Genomic DNA, 15,848 nt, shown 5'->3' with positions numbered 1-15,848 from the left:
GATCTTTACACCGTGTTTACTGTCGTTTGTGGCCAATGAAGTGTCATGCCGAATTAGTGTTTAATCGCGCAGCAAATACAATGCGAGGCGCCCTAGCTGCCCGCTTCATACAGCCTATCCAGAACATGCTTTAGTGGCGCCCCCTGGAGCCGTCGACACGGAGTGCGGCAGCCATGACCGATCGCTGAGCTCACTACCCCTCGTTTAGTTCACGGCCACTCAAGCAACCAAGGACGTCATGAAGGACGTTATTTTTTCTTGTTTTTGCAATTTTAATTTTGCCTATGGCTTCTAAAATAAAGCGGAATTCGAGAAAAGAACAGTTTTATTAAGTTACTAGGTTCAGTGCGGTCAGGTTCGGTGCAAATTAAAAGCCAGTAAAGAAGTCCTTGCAGGGCCCCTTTAAGACAAACGCTCCCAGTTGAAACTAAAGTTATGAAAAGTTTTCACAATTTATTGCCATTATTGATATCAGAAGCTACCCGTTTAGCTATACACCTCGAAGATTCCAGGCTAACAGTTGTACTCTACTAGCATGGCTCCGCTCTGAGAAGCAGTTTATGGTGTGTTAACTTGACCCTGCCTGAATCTTCATACAACGGATAAAACTTTTCAAAATTTTTACAATTTTGCTTCCTAGATTTCCAGATTCCACAATCCTGCTTCCTATCTACAAGAAGCGGGATTGTGAAAAGTGAAAAAGTTGTGTCTGTTATATGAAGGTTCAAGCAGCGTGAAGTACAGGAAGCAGGTTCGGGAAAAGTGCAAATATCTGGAAAGTTTGTACTGTTGTATGAAGGTACATGCAGCAGGAAGTTAATCAACCATAAACTGCTTCTCCGAACGGTGCCATGCTAGTGCAGTACAACTTTTAACCTGGTACCTTCGAAGCAATTAAACGGGCAGCATTGGATGACAATAATGTCATAAAAGTTTAAAAACTTGTTCATAACTTAACTGCCAAGATGGATTATATTCTTTCTCTAGGCTGCAGGTATTCCTCCAGTGAGGGTGGGTCAACATGAAAATATAACGTGACCTGACTGCCATACAAGCCTGTATAGCAGTTGGCGAGGAGGGTTGCAACTTTATACATCTGCGGCACCCGTTGCAGAAGCATTTTCTGAATTTTTGTTTCGAAGTCTACGAATTCCAACTCTGTGACCACTCTCCCTAAGCCACACTCGACAGCTTGACGCACAGAGCTCATCGCCTTATTAAAATCGACTTGTCGCTGCTGGAGCGTGGCCCCTCCATAGGGTTTTAGGAGATGACGTCTGAAGGCGTAAGCAGGGTCACCATAAATGACGTACGACTGATCCTGACAGAGTGCCTCCATCTTCTTGTAAAGTCCGCTGACGTGCAGCATACATGCAAAAAAAAAAAGACAATATCAAACTTTCGTGCAACACATCCACGCACGTGTTGTCGTCTAGTTGGTCCTGGCGAGTGCATCTTTAAAGGGGGGTGCAACGATTTTAAAATTAAAATAATTTGCATCTCATCATTTTAAGTTGTTTATCCTGTCCCTGACGATAGAAAAAACATCTTTTTTATTAAAAAGATATTGCGATTCCGCTGCATAATCGCGAAGCAAAACTCTAGCTTTTCCCCCCACCTGCAGCCAAAGGAACTACGGCGAAAAGATTGCGTGACCTCGCTTGGCTCGAAGCTGCAGCATAACACCTGCTTATGTCAGCGGAGAGAGGGAGATTAGACGTCTTCCGAGAGAGTACTCCGGAAGCTACACGGCACCCCTAATTACGTCGGTAGGAGGGGGACCAGGTGGGACCACAAAGACGGAGTGAGTTGAGGGGTGCCAGAAACGCCAATATTTATCTTTGTTTTCACACAACTACGACACACAGGCGAAATTGGTTTTCTGTTCTTTACTTCACAAGTGTCAGAGGGTAACTTCCACAAATGTTTGACCGGAGTCCGGAAATCGTTGCACGGCGGCCTCGGCAAGACCTTTAGGATTGCAATAGAATGGGTATGTTGGCTAGTTTGTACATACTTTTAATCTAAAATGGAAAACACAAATACGATGGAAGGTAGACAAACAAGGTGCTGCTAACAACTGAAGTTTATTGGAAGAGCATGTAACATATATGCCGGTTCTTGAAGCGCTGACGCAATAAATTTAAATTTTTTCTCCAAAAGGAGCAGTGATTGTACACTGCACTTTTCGGAAAAGACTTCCGCTACTGACAGGATATTGCTCGTGCTCTTCTCTATGAACAGGGCATGGAAGAAGGCGTCTGCCATGGCAATTAGTTTGCCCAGAACGTACACGACCTTGCACCAATACCGTGTGAGTGCCATGTGGAACCTTTGTATGCGAGGTGACAAGACGTCAACTGCTGCTTGCCACCGTGTCGTGGAAGGGGCATAACAGTAAGAACTTTCGACACACACGTCTCTCTCAAGTGGAAACTACCTTATTTATTATCGTAGCATCCTTTATATAGCTGTCTCGCCAGACAAGATGGTGCAGCGACACGCTGGCGATTAGATATCTCTTTATTGTTAGTTTCAGACCATTGACATTGTCAAGACATTCAAAAAGTACCTGATATATTTTGTGGTCTACCTGGACTATACACACAGCTGCATTTGTGATCTTACATTACATAGTCATGTCAGTACCTAATAGGGAAACGTTAAATAAAAAAAATGGACGCTTCCCCGCCGCAGTGCTGGAACTGACAAATGGTGATTTGGAGCAGCTCTTGTAGCAGGGAAGAACTGGTTTTGGAGCAGAGATTCCAACTTTTGTAGAAAACAATTTTGAGCTTTCATGTAAAAAAAAAAAAATTACACAATCTGTTCAAAAGATAGCCTGAGGAAAAAAAAAAACTTCAGTTGTTGGAGTATTGGGAGACTATTAGAGGTATCCTACCTACAGGGGACCTGGCCACTCCAGATATTTATTTATTGAACGATCATACGCCGGTAATTTTCCAGACGTTTCAATCATTAGGAGTACCCATGGTGTCTTCGGTTTGTGTTTGACGTAAAAAAGATTGTAGGGTTTGTATCACGGTGAGAAAATTGTCGCGAGTTTGACATCAAACAATCACTTTTGTCTTGAATGTGTCTCACGCTACCCTCGCTCTATTCCACCTGCTACTGTTCTTAGACCAGCTAAGCGGAGCACGTAGCTATTCTAACTGATCATGACGAGTAACACTACCTATTCATGCGATCGATGTGAGTACCGTTCGCATAAAAACCAACATTAACTCTTCATTGCCATGTGCAAATAATGAATTTTTTCTTCGAAGCAAATTCAAAGCGAATAATGGTTTCGGCCGAATATATGGAAATATTTCTCCATGCCTTTTGCTACCGCTACACCACGCGTAAACAAAACTTCAGCTGAACTCGTAGCTCTGTTGAATTTAATCTACCTATATTTATAGACCGTGGTTTCAGACAGTCCAGTGCCTACATTATGAAGACAAGTAAATGACAGATCTGACATAAAATTAAACCTATGAGTGAGCCCCATCATACCTAATTAAGGGGATTTATATATCGTCTTGCTATATAACCATGTTTTCTTTAATTCTTAATTAAAACAAAACAAGCACAAGTAATGAACACAGGTTGTTAAAACATCGTTGCCTAACATAACCCTTGGAAAAAAGCCACAGTTAAATTTTGTAGAGTTTACTGATATATAAATACCAACAATCACACAATTTTCTTTTTTCGTCTATTACACCAGGCGCGCGCGTGCGTTATATCACTTTGTAGGTGTGCTTTTCACCTAAGTGCGCGGCTGCGCTGCTGCGACGCAAGTCGCGAGATCACAGCGCCAGCCTTGCGGGTATCGCTTTCCCGCGGTGCATGGGTGCCTGGAGAGAAACACACTCCAGGGAGCTAATCCACCGCGATCAACACTTCGAAAAGTATGAATATCGCAATTAATTTTGAAGTGAAAAATTTGAAACTAGTATTTGACAATTCGAATATTCGCACAGCCCCACTCTTCGCACATAGTACTTAGGCATCCGAAAAAACAACTTAATTTTCAGTTACATCGCCAAGGATGCCACGTGCCAGACACTTTCAGTTTCTTTTCTGAGAACAGCTCCCTTTAGACGAAGACATGGCGCAAATTGTGCACGAATACAACGTTTGGAGCAACATGTAGCAGGGTTTTTGTTTTGGCGCAGTTTGCGCAAATGACGCAGCAGTTCCACCACTGCCACACTATTGGAGGATGTTAGGCGTGTGTGCAATTGGTGTCGTCAGAACATGCTAACGCTCACTCCTTCTAAAACCGTTATTATATCTTCATCTAGATTCTAGAATGGTAAAAAAAATAAACTTTTGTTACCAGCTTGGCAATGATCCGCTGCAAAGAGTAGATGCACGCCTGATGTTGGTCTATACGCAGACTCTTCGTTATACTTTACTGTACATGTTAACAACTTTCTAAATGAGTCTTTACGAAAGCTGGGAGTAACTTCTAGAATTACGCTTCAGTTCTCTACGTTAACCTGTAATCTACGGTTATATTTCTCGTTAATCCGGTCCAAGTTGGAGTTTTTCTCTGTAGTCTGGAATTCTAATAGTTCTACGAGCCAAGGGATGATTAGAAATGTTCAAAAGCGTTTTTTTTCGAATTGTCTAGGACCATTACATTGGTCGTGGGGTTTATTACTCGTATGCAAGACTGCTGGAACAGTGCAAATGCCCTACTTTGAGATCTAGACGGCGTGAGCGCGATCTCGTTTTCCTGTATAAATATATTCATGGATCAAATGATTGCCCAGATCTCACATCTGCTATTAATATTCACGCTCCAAGACGAGCTTTGCGGGTTTCTCCAACTTTACATGTTAATCGCATCATCCCAACCAGCCCCATGACCCGTATTCAACACTTCTACAATACCCTCAGTGGAGCAGATAATTGTTTTAACCCAAGTCCCGTAGCTTTTAAATCTTTTTTAACTAACCTGTAAACATTTTGTTGTGCGTCATTATCAAAGGCAATAAGCTGTTCATGAGCACAGAAAATAAACAAATGAATGAATGAATAAATGAATTATGTGAAAGGCAGTAGTTGCACAGATTTTGTTACAGAATGAACTTGGCATGCTTTTTGTGACACGACGACGTGAACGTTGTCTTGCATAATCTCTGAAACAAAGCCCTGCCAAAGGTAGCACTGGAGCGAGAGTGAATAAAGAAGTTTACATCTCTTTCGGTCGCACACCCCAGCAATGATCCTTCTACTTGGTGCCTCTTCGTTCTTTCCCAGGTTTTTCCCTGGCCCCCTGCACACACTCCCGCCATACAACACAATCTGAAGTCGGCGCAGGGCACAAATTAGACATAAGTGCTACATCAGTCTCCAGCTGGGATTCACGTTCATTCGAAGAGAATACGAGTCCCAGCCAAATACTGCAGCAGCATCTGCTTTCGATCTGTTCCCCGCACCGGTACTTTTATCAACTGGAAAATGTTTGTTTCAGACAAAAGAAAGGGACCAAAAAACGTTTTTATAGCAAGAACAAAATAAGTTGCTTTCTGAAAGCATTTAGTTCGGCAGAAGTTAAAGGGATTGCATATCATTTAATTTTTTTTAGAAAAAGGTTTTGAGGTCACAAACGTTTTAGTGAGCATTTCTAGTATAGCGTTTGCACATTTGCATCTTTTTTTTCTCTTTTTTACAGGATTGGCACGCCGGGGCCACACTCCAAAGAGAATGTGATAAGTGGAGAATGTAACGTTAATATGGCTAGAAACGGCGGTACTAAAAACAAAGAATCTGGATTTAGTTTGTACTTAGATGTGCATATCGCACACCTAATTACAAACTTTGTGGCGTACGTATTTGACAAAGTGATGTGAATTGGTTTTCTATTCACCCTTCTCAGCCTGCTTTATGCCCGTTAAATTAGTAATAGACACTAATTTTTGTTTTCGCGTAAATGTCGAAAAAACAAGTCGAATCGGAAAAATTGAAAAAAACCGAAACCTCTAGATCCTAACTATACTGTACATGTATCGATTTATACTCACTGACCCTAAAACTCCTCAATGTACGAGCCAACTTTGTTCTGATTTTTATCTTGGAGTGCTGTGGTTAAGGCGTGGATGTGGTTGCAAGTTGAAACATTCCAATAGTAACCTAAACGAAAAAAAAACAATATTTAACAGTGCCAAATTTACCTGCGTCATGCCTGTTGCCCTCAAAGGGTCCGTCCAGTTGGCATATCATACCATTGACACACATCAAGGCCTGGTTCTTAAGGACGTGCAGCCGTTTGTATAAGGAAAAATAGTGTCTTTGGTATTTTGATGGACGGCATATGGGGCGTTCCGTGCCGTCCAGAACGCCCCAACAGTTGTCGAAGGGGGCTTCTTTGTTATGAACTGCCTAATAAAGACAACATATATTACTGTTAGTGCATTGTAGCATTTAGACACCTACAAAAACTGTGAAGACGTGTGACACATTACCCATGAAGGAATAATATGTTTATGCACTGTTTAAAAAAATTCAGCTGTGTTGTTAATGCTTGCTACTTTCTGCATAATGACATAGGTCCAGGGTTGTAAAGTACCTAGATACAAATAACTGGAAAACGGTACCTAGCTAGTTCTGTTGTACCTGAGGTACAAACCTAGGTACTTTCATTTCTCAGTTTTCTTTCTTTCTCGCGTTGACACCAATAAAGCACATTTATTGGACTCGTTTTTGTGTACATCGTTAGTGTGAAAAGCTTTACTTCAAATATATTATCACGGGTGGAGACCATAAGAACCTAAAAATAAACAGGATGGAGAAACTTTTAATGGGCGAACTTGTGCCCAAAACCAAAAGTTAAAGGAACAGGTGTCGTAATTGAGCAACGATGTCGGCGAAGAGGCAGAATCCGGCGCTAACGTAAGACTTACTGCAGCTTGCCACGTGGAGCCCCTTTTGTACACGCATGGGTTTTTGGAAGTAGAATATTCTAACCTCAAATCAGCAACATGGTTCTCGAATTTACCAGAAATTCACATTAGCGTCAACAAAAATGTGTACCCGCGGCCAGGCATCAAACATTGGCTTTTTGCATGAAAGGCAAGCGCGATAACCGTAAAGCCACGAGCGCGCTAGCTACTTGCTCAGCTGCGCGCGCGGCATTACTCCCCCCTTTAAAAACGCACATCGTCCCGATGCAGCACAAAACGAAAACACAAATCCACAACAAGAGGACAGGAGAATCGCATGCAACAGTCACTTTTTGACGGGGTTCCAAAGTTCTATCATTCGTAATACGGCTTGAGCCGGACGACGTGCATCAAATTGGGTCGGGGCTGGCGTCTTGCAGATGGGCGCATTCCGTTGGGAAGAACTTCGTATTTCAGATCGTCGAGGCACTGGATGATCTTGTAGGGTCCGAAATTCCGTTTCAGAAGCTTCTCGCTGAGACTGCGGCGCTGTATAGATGTCCACACCCATACTCGACCTCCGGGTTAAAAGTGGACGTCCCGGCGACAAAGGTTATACCAGCGTGCGTCGAGTCGCTCTCGCTCTTGAATCTCAATTCTTGCCAGTTGACGAGCTTCCTCCGTGCGTTGAGAGATCTTTTGAGCTTCGTCGTTGCCATCGTCGATTGGCACGTGAGGCAGCATGGCGTCGAGCATTGTGGTAACTGTAAGGCAGTGTACCAGCTGAAACGGTGCCATTCCTGTGGTTTCTTTAACCGCTGTGTTGTATGCAAATATAACGTACGGCAACACTCTACGTCGACGTACATGTATATCATGTCGGCGATCGTTTTGTTGATCCGCTCCGTTAGCCCATTGGTCTGCGGATGATAAGCGGTGTTTTGTCGATGGCTGCTGTGACTGAGCCGAAGAACCTCTTGAGACAGCTGTGCTAGGATAGATGACCCTCGATCTGTGATCAGCACATCAGGTGCGCCGTGTCGAAGGAGAATGGACTCGACGAAAAACGTTGCGACTTCCACTGCTGTTCTCGATGGAAGGGCTTTTGTCTCGGCGTATCGTGTAAGATAATCATTAGCGACGATAATCCACCGGTTCTCTTGCGTCGATGTTGGAAACGGTCCAAGTAAATTCATTCCGACCCGCTGGGAGGGAGTAGTCGTGACAGATATCGGCTGCCGGAGTCCTGCTGGCTTCGTCGGAGGCTTCTTACGGCGTTGGCAGTCATGGCACAAACTTGTGCACAAATGGACGCTTTTCGGGAGTCTCGGCCGTAGTAGTTGTCATGACTCCGGACAAGCGTCCTGCTGTAGCCGTGATGTCCAGCCGTCGGGTCGGCGTGGCATGCTTGAAAGATTCCGTTTCGCAGGCTGGCAGGAACAGCCAGCAGTCAGGCAAGGTTGCTGGTTCTGAAGTTCTTCAAGAGCAGGCCTCGCCGCAGAACGAAGCTTGACAAGTCTCGGGCCAAGACTGGCGGAACTGAACTTCATTAACCTTCAAGGCGGTCGATCACGGCGAGAAGTTCCGGGTCGTCTCGTTGAAGTGTCAGTATCTATAACTGCGCCGAGAAAACAGGCGTCATCTTTGTCGTCGGTGCTGTCGGGAGGAGATTTCACCGGGGCCCTAGGCAAGCAGTCGGCGTCACTATGCTTGCGGCCAGACTCATGCTCAATGGTTACGTTGGTTTCCTGCAATCGATGACTCCAGCGAGTGAGGTGTCCCGACGGGTCCTTGAGATTGGCGAGCCAACAACAACGCTCTGCGTGGTCCATGACAGCGCAGAACGGGATCCCGTACAGGTATGGGCGGCCCTCGGTTAACGCCCAAGCGACAGCGAGACATTCCCTGTCGGTTGTTGAATAATTTTGTTCTGCTTTGAGCAGCGCTTGGCTTGCATAAGCGATCACCCTCTCTGCTCCGTCTTGTCTTTGGACGAGTACCGCGCCGAGTCCGGTGTTGCTGGCGTCCGTGTGAACTTCCGTTTCTGCTGATGGATCGAAGTGTGCGAGGATAGGGGGCGACTAGAGTCTTTCCTTCAATTCGTTGAACGCTTGTTCTTGCTCCTCCCCTCACTGCAAGTTCACGTTGTACTTCGTCAGATGCGGGAGCGATGCAGAAATCTTGGCAAACTCGCGAGCGAAACCTCTGTAGTAAACGCACAGCCCAAGAAATCTTCAAATGGCTTTTTTGACTGATGGCTTCGCAAATTCGGCGACAGCGGCTGTTTTCGCATTGTCAGGGCTTACACCCTGAGCACTCACGACATGGCCGAGAAATATTAGCTTGCTGTAAACGAACCGACATTTTGACGGCTTTAAAGTCGGTTCAGCAGTCTGGAGAGCCTGTAGCATGGCTCGCAGACGTCTCAGGTGCTTGTCGAATTCGCTTGCGAATACCATGACGTCGTTGAAGTAGACGAGACAGCTTTGCCACCTGAAACCTGCTTGGGGGTTTTCCGTCTGTTGGGCCGTGGAGTTCAACATCGGCTTCCGTAGTTTCTGCGTCTTGTTGGGCAGTGGTACAAACTCAGGGGGTTGTCCTCGGAGACGCTGGCTTGCCCGGGGCCCTGTCTCTTCTACAAATGGTCGCCTTGAAGTTGGGCTTGGCGAACGGGTCCTCGGAGAGTTACGGTGAAGAGACATAAGGTGCTCCCCCACACCTCCAACAGAATGTCACGGGTGGTGACCAAAAGAACCAAAATTAACAGGACGGAGGAACGTCTATTCGGGTGAACTTGCGCCCAAAATAAAGGCGTAAACGAACACGTGTCGTTAGCCAGAGACGATGTTGGCGAAGAGGCAGAATCTGGCGCTAGCGTCAGGCCGACTGCAGCTTGCCACCCGGAGCCCCTTCTGCACATGCGTGGGCTTCTGGAACAATCGACGTAGGAGGTTCGGCGCGTAGAACATTCTAACCTCGAACCAGCAACACGGTTATCGAATTTCCCAGAACATCACATTATAGAGCCAACGAAAATGTGTACCCGCGGGTAGACATCGAACCTCGTTTTTTTGCGTGGAAGGCAACGAGGTAGAGGGGCTTAGATCGATAAACCGGGGTTCCGGTCTGCACTCGAAAGCGACCCCCATAAGGCGGCTGCCATTGTACGCAAATTTGACTACTCTTCACATGACCAAACCAAATGCGTGACGTCACAGGAAAGATGGCAGCGCCCATGCAGCGGCTGGCCCCACCTGGGCCGGAGCTTGTTGGATGCTTTGTTGGTTGTCGTAAAGTGGTTCGTTGAGCGAGTTGGTAATGATTGAACATGGTTAAAATTGCGCACAAATAGAAAGGAACAGAGAAGAGGGAAGAGAGAAGAGCCGAGCGAGTTGATTTCAGACGCGGAAGCCGTCATATGAGGCCGGTCGAAAGCGACTTCAGAGTTCAGCGTGGTGTCTGACGTAGGAATAACGTGAAAAAACGGATTAACGGTGTGCATTTCGCTGATGACCGTCGGGGATGTTGCCACCGAAGAATCTGTCCTACGTTGTTCGGACCTTAGATCGATTCGGATACCGCTAGGATAAAATTTAAGGCGACGTTTTCGTGCTCTCGTTGACCATCGGAATCTTCGAGGTCTGCGGTGAACCGTGTGCAATATATTTGGACACACAATTTAGTGACGGAAATTGCGTGAGTCGTGCTTGGCAGAGGGCAATCGTAGTGCCACTTCGTTCAAATGACCGAAGGCTCACTTTGGTTGTGCGCCGCACTGGAGAGCTGCCTTGAAGCTGGTAGTTGCCGTGCCATGCTAAATGATGCTGTGCTGCTTCCCAAATTGTTCCGGCGTAAACGTGCACTTTCACGGAGCACAAGTGTTGCAGTTGATATTGATTCCGCTGGTCTGTCGCACGCTTCGTCGACACAAAAGTTTCATCAACACTCGTTACGCGAATTGCAAGCCGTATGGACATTTCATTGCGCGTGTTACCTACCCAGTCCACCCGTTCACGCCGCTTTGCGACAACAGTCTGCAGCGGCTCATTACCAGAAAAATGGTCCCACATCCATTTCAGTTCAGTTCACCCACGGCAGTCGCCAAACCCCGAGGGAGAGAATTTATTCGAACAGATTGCCACTAAAGCAATGCAGCTTCTTTAGTGGTCAGGGTGGTCTTTCTTCTGTCAGTTTTGCTATATTGTCACGGGCGCTTGCTCCGGTCCTATCTTCTATCAATATTTACTATTCTGGAAAGTTCCAGGCCATGCTCAGCTTTCATCGTATGTTCTGGTGGAGGTGCTGGGTACTTTACCCATGGCCCTTTACTCTGTGTGCACCTCGGCGGCTCCTCAGCCGAGTTGCACGATAACGGGACACGGGTGGTGGACTATCCCGCGTCTTAAACCCTTGGCAAGCCGTGAACCAATATTTATCCCGAGACCAGCAGAAAGACCGCAAGATGAGCAAGTACCACAAGGACGAACCTCGAAAATACACCACGAAGAACCTGAAATCCGAGTCGGTCGCTGCTACCAGCAGGATCGAACCACCGGAATTTGGTATTTTGCCAGAAAAATCCGAAGCCGACTAAGCCAACAATGACAAAACTGCAGCTGCAAACAGCATCTGCTCCCACCACTGTTTGCATGCCCGTCGCACCTCACACTCCGGCGCCCTTTCACGCGTGGATATGATGATGTCGATGGCTGGATTGAACAATATGACCGTGTTGCCCGCCAGAGTGGGTGGACTGCAGACAACCAGCTCCTGCAGAACCTATACTTCGCGTGGAAGAAACTATCAGGCACATGTTTGAGAATCACGAATCCTCCTCAACCTCATGGGAAGTTTGCAAGATCAAGCTGAAGTGCCCGTTCATCAGCCAACATTGACGAGAGAGGGCCGAATTCCTGATTCTGTCCAGGCCACGGCCCCAACAAGAGCGTCGCTGCCATCGTGGAGGATGTTTTACGCCTGATCGAGCACCCATGCCAACCCTGGAGCTACAGAAGACGAGAAGCTAAGAATCCCATGCTCCTCATGTGAGGGACAGCACCTTCGGCATCCTTGTCCGCAACCCCACGGCAATCGAAGGGTTCATATCACCGAGGCTTCCCACATTGAATGTACACTGCAGGCCCGAGCCTGTAACTCTCAACAACTCCCCAGCGTCTCGACACTCGAGTCATCCAGCTGCAACTTCGACGCCAGACTCCCAGGCATCCGCAAAATCATCCAGATTGTTGTCCGGGAGGAGATCAGGAAGCTACTTTCTGCCATTAGTTGCCCAGCTTTTATTTTGATTGCCGAGATTGTTTCGGAACAAGTTCGACAGGCATTTCAACGGAAGATGTCTTCGAGCAAAGCGGCATCTGACGAACCGAGGGCGACTTATGCCACAAAGTAACGACGTCCACCACCGGCTACCCGTTAGTATTCAATGCCAATTCAACGAGACACCCCAACGCCGAAGCATTCCCGACATCGGTAAGAGCCAGTGTAGGTTCTCGCTGAACAAATTACACCGAAGAAAACGGAGGTGCTGCGAATGGTCGACCGAAAGCCACTGCTACCACTGCATGAGGCCGACCCAGTCTACTGGAGGTGCCCGTAGCAATGAATTGGCCTGCAAGAGTTTGTGCCGAACGACCTTAAACCACGTCTCGAGGAGCGTCCGCAGGACATTGAGGATTATCTTCGGCGGCCTTTGCCCCTGGTGCTGACATTACCCCGAAGCTCCGGATCGCCATCACCTCGGCGGGAGGTAAGCACGACGAAGCGGGTGAGCGGCAATGCAACGACAGTTGATTTGGTGTTGGTTGTCGTCGAAGGACAATACCTAATAATTTACTGACACCAATTATCTGTGTCCATGCAATGAAGCACACAATTCCCAACCTTGACGGAGAATGCCGCTGAGTGACTTGAAGAAATAGAATGAATGGTTGTTCTCAAAAGTGGACACCAAGCATCACCCGACTTCACTTTGCCACACGAGACTTACACAAGTTGCAGTGGTCGCGGGATGCAGAAAAAATCGCCATTACGAAATGGAAGTGCAATGGCTTGGATAGCAAACAAACACAGTTGCCTGTTGCCAGCCATCAAGTCAACATTACAGCAAAAGGCACAGCCACGTAAGCACTACATGCCCGAGCTTGCTGGATTGACGCAGAGAACTACCAGAAAAATTTGCGGATTAGAAGCCAGTTCTGCAGCTTCAGTGTATCAAATATCAGTGGCTCCACATGACGTACGATTACAAGATAGCATCTGTCGGTCAAAGCTGCCACTTGACCAAACTGAACATTGACGTGCCAGGAGTGTCATCCGCAACAAAGAGCACAGGTACTACGACTTGAAGCCTGACACGAGGCTGTCACAGAAAGAACTCGTTATGGAACCATTTTCTAAGACTCGATAATTATGAAATTAAGTGGAAATAATCATATTTGATACACTAACCAGATAAACATATTTCCGCTCGCCTTTACGTCTTCAGAGTCTCTACACAAAGAATTATGTTCACGGCACGTGCTGGGCCTTTTGAGGACACTCGCATCTCTGACCCCTCAATATTAGTTATTGGGAAATACCAGACCGGCAGACTGGTTGCATTGGGCTGCACTCGTTACACTTCTCCTGAACATGTGGCGCGCCCGAAAACTAACTCCAGTGATGTGAAAATGTTGTTTATTAATTTGTTCCCTCCAAGAGCCTCTGGAGGCATTACAGAGAGGATACTTAAAGCTACACACGTGATAACATATAAGCACACGGACATTAATGAGCACAAACCAGGCCCAGCTACCGAAAATAAATATTACACTAGTAAGAAATAATTATTGCTGCAACTTGTTGGGTGCAAAAACAAACACAGCTCTGAGCATCTAGTTTAATATATGGATGCATTGTTGTATAGCAGGACACTCCCTATACGTATGACACACTAGACCCTTTGCAGATCCCCATCAAGCAACACAACTGTCATCTTTTTTTTTTCGGCGTAAAGCACATGAATGGGCCCCAGTTCACATCGAATGCTAATGCAGCATTCCAGTTCAATAGGCGCTGAGCCGAGTTCACAGTGATGGCGGACATAACATTCTTGTCGAACAAATTCTCACAGTATGAAGGCGTGGGGTAATTAGAATAGTAGCTACCGTAATTCGTTTCATCACAATTGGCAAACGGCAAAAGCTACAGTCTCGGTGAGCCAATTCGCACGTGGAGAGAGGCACATGACAACATGTCATTCAGAGTGCTCGTCAGCACAGATTTGCCAGAAACCTTCGCTTCGTCTCTCTGATTGGCTCGAGGGGGCTGTGGCGGTCGCCCTTTTCCAAGTTACAATGATACGAAGTATAGGCAGCTCACACTTTTCAAAAAAGTCTATTGAAGAGACCGAAAGGAATGGTCAACATTTTTCAACAAGACTGCTCTTCAGGCAAGGGATGAACACAAATGTGAATAATATTATCCAGGTAATTAGAACAAGTAAATAAGTGACCGACTAATGCAATGCACTCGTGATGAAAAAAAGTATTGCTGCAATAAATTTTACAAAAGAGAAAAAGGGTGCAGTTAATCTATGCATACACTAAAACAGTTGTTCTTATAGCAAGTCAAAAGCTTTGAAGCAGGTGCCTGCAACGATTTATTCATCCCCACACTCAATAAAACGTCACCCTAGTAGCTGGAATAAAGTCTGCACTTCGCACTCACAGAAACAAAGAAGAAAAGCGATCGAATATCGAATCGTCGATTCGCACAAAAAGTTAAAGATCGCAGGAGTTTCCTCGCTAAAAGTTGCTTTGGTTATTCGGTGACGCAGGGCTGAAACAACTTCCCCTAGGCCCTAACGCGTCGTATACCTTTCGCTTCGATTCTCAGATATTCCAACGTTCAAACAAAGCTGGAAAAAGGCGAATATTTTATGCCTGAAGTTATATCGTAAAATTGTTGATAAGTGCAAAACGTAACGGTCGCAGGAGCTTCCTCGCTAAAAGTTGCTGTGATTATGCAGTTACCTAGGGCTGAAACAAATTCTCCTAGGCCGTACATCCGACGCATACCTTTCGCGACAATTTTTAGACATTCCAACGTCCAAACAAAGCTAAGAGAATACGAAAAGTTTATGCTAAAAGCACTCAAAGGTCTATCGATCTTCGAACAGGTCCCGAATCCGAGCACCGGTACGGCGATACAGCTGAGGTTGTCTCACAAGTGTTAATATCCAGATAATCCAGAGCGATCTTACGGAAAAAGGGCATAAAGTCTCATTCCTTCATATTTTCACATTATACATGCGTCAGCGAGCACGAAAAAGCCCGAAGTCGTCGGAAAACCGCTGCACATCACGGCTCCCGCGCACCAAACAAACTCGCATCCGCCAGCTCTGGGCGCTGCCATCTTACCGGTGACGTCACGGCTCTTGGGAGGTCACGTGACGAGTAGTCACATTTGCGTACAACATGGCGGCAACCTGGGGGGTGCCACTTCCGAACTTCCGGTTTATCACTCTAAGCCCCTCTACCTCGTTGGTGGAAGGCAAGCGCGATAACCGTTACGCCATGAGCGAGTTGCCTGCTTGGTCAGCTGCGCGCGCGGAAATATTCTGACAAATTAGGGGAAAATAAATAAAGCTCTTTGAAGGAACTGCACCTGTACCTAGGTGCATTTTTAAGTGAGTATCTAGGTGCCTTTTCGTATGAGTAAATGCAACTGCATCTTAGGTACATTTTCGAAGTAACATTTACAACCCTGCACAGGTCCATAGAGAGGTTACAAATAAATGCAGAGAAGTGTGGTAGTACCACAAGACTAGATTTACAAATCTTAGGTGAAATCTGAAGAATGATGTCACAGGCACTTTCATTGGCCAAGCATTTACAGAACCCTAGTGGAAATATCTGCATAGCTAGCCTGGATAAACACTTTCGTTAC

This window comes from Ixodes scapularis, unplaced genomic scaffold (genome assembly GCF_016920785.2).
Source record: "Ixodes scapularis isolate PalLabHiFi unplaced genomic scaffold, ASM1692078v2 ptg000712l_1__unscaffolded, whole genome shotgun sequence".
NCBI classification, from domain to species: domain Eukaryota; kingdom Metazoa; phylum Arthropoda; class Arachnida; order Ixodida; family Ixodidae; genus Ixodes; species Ixodes scapularis.
This window is presented reverse-complemented; position numbering follows the sequence as displayed.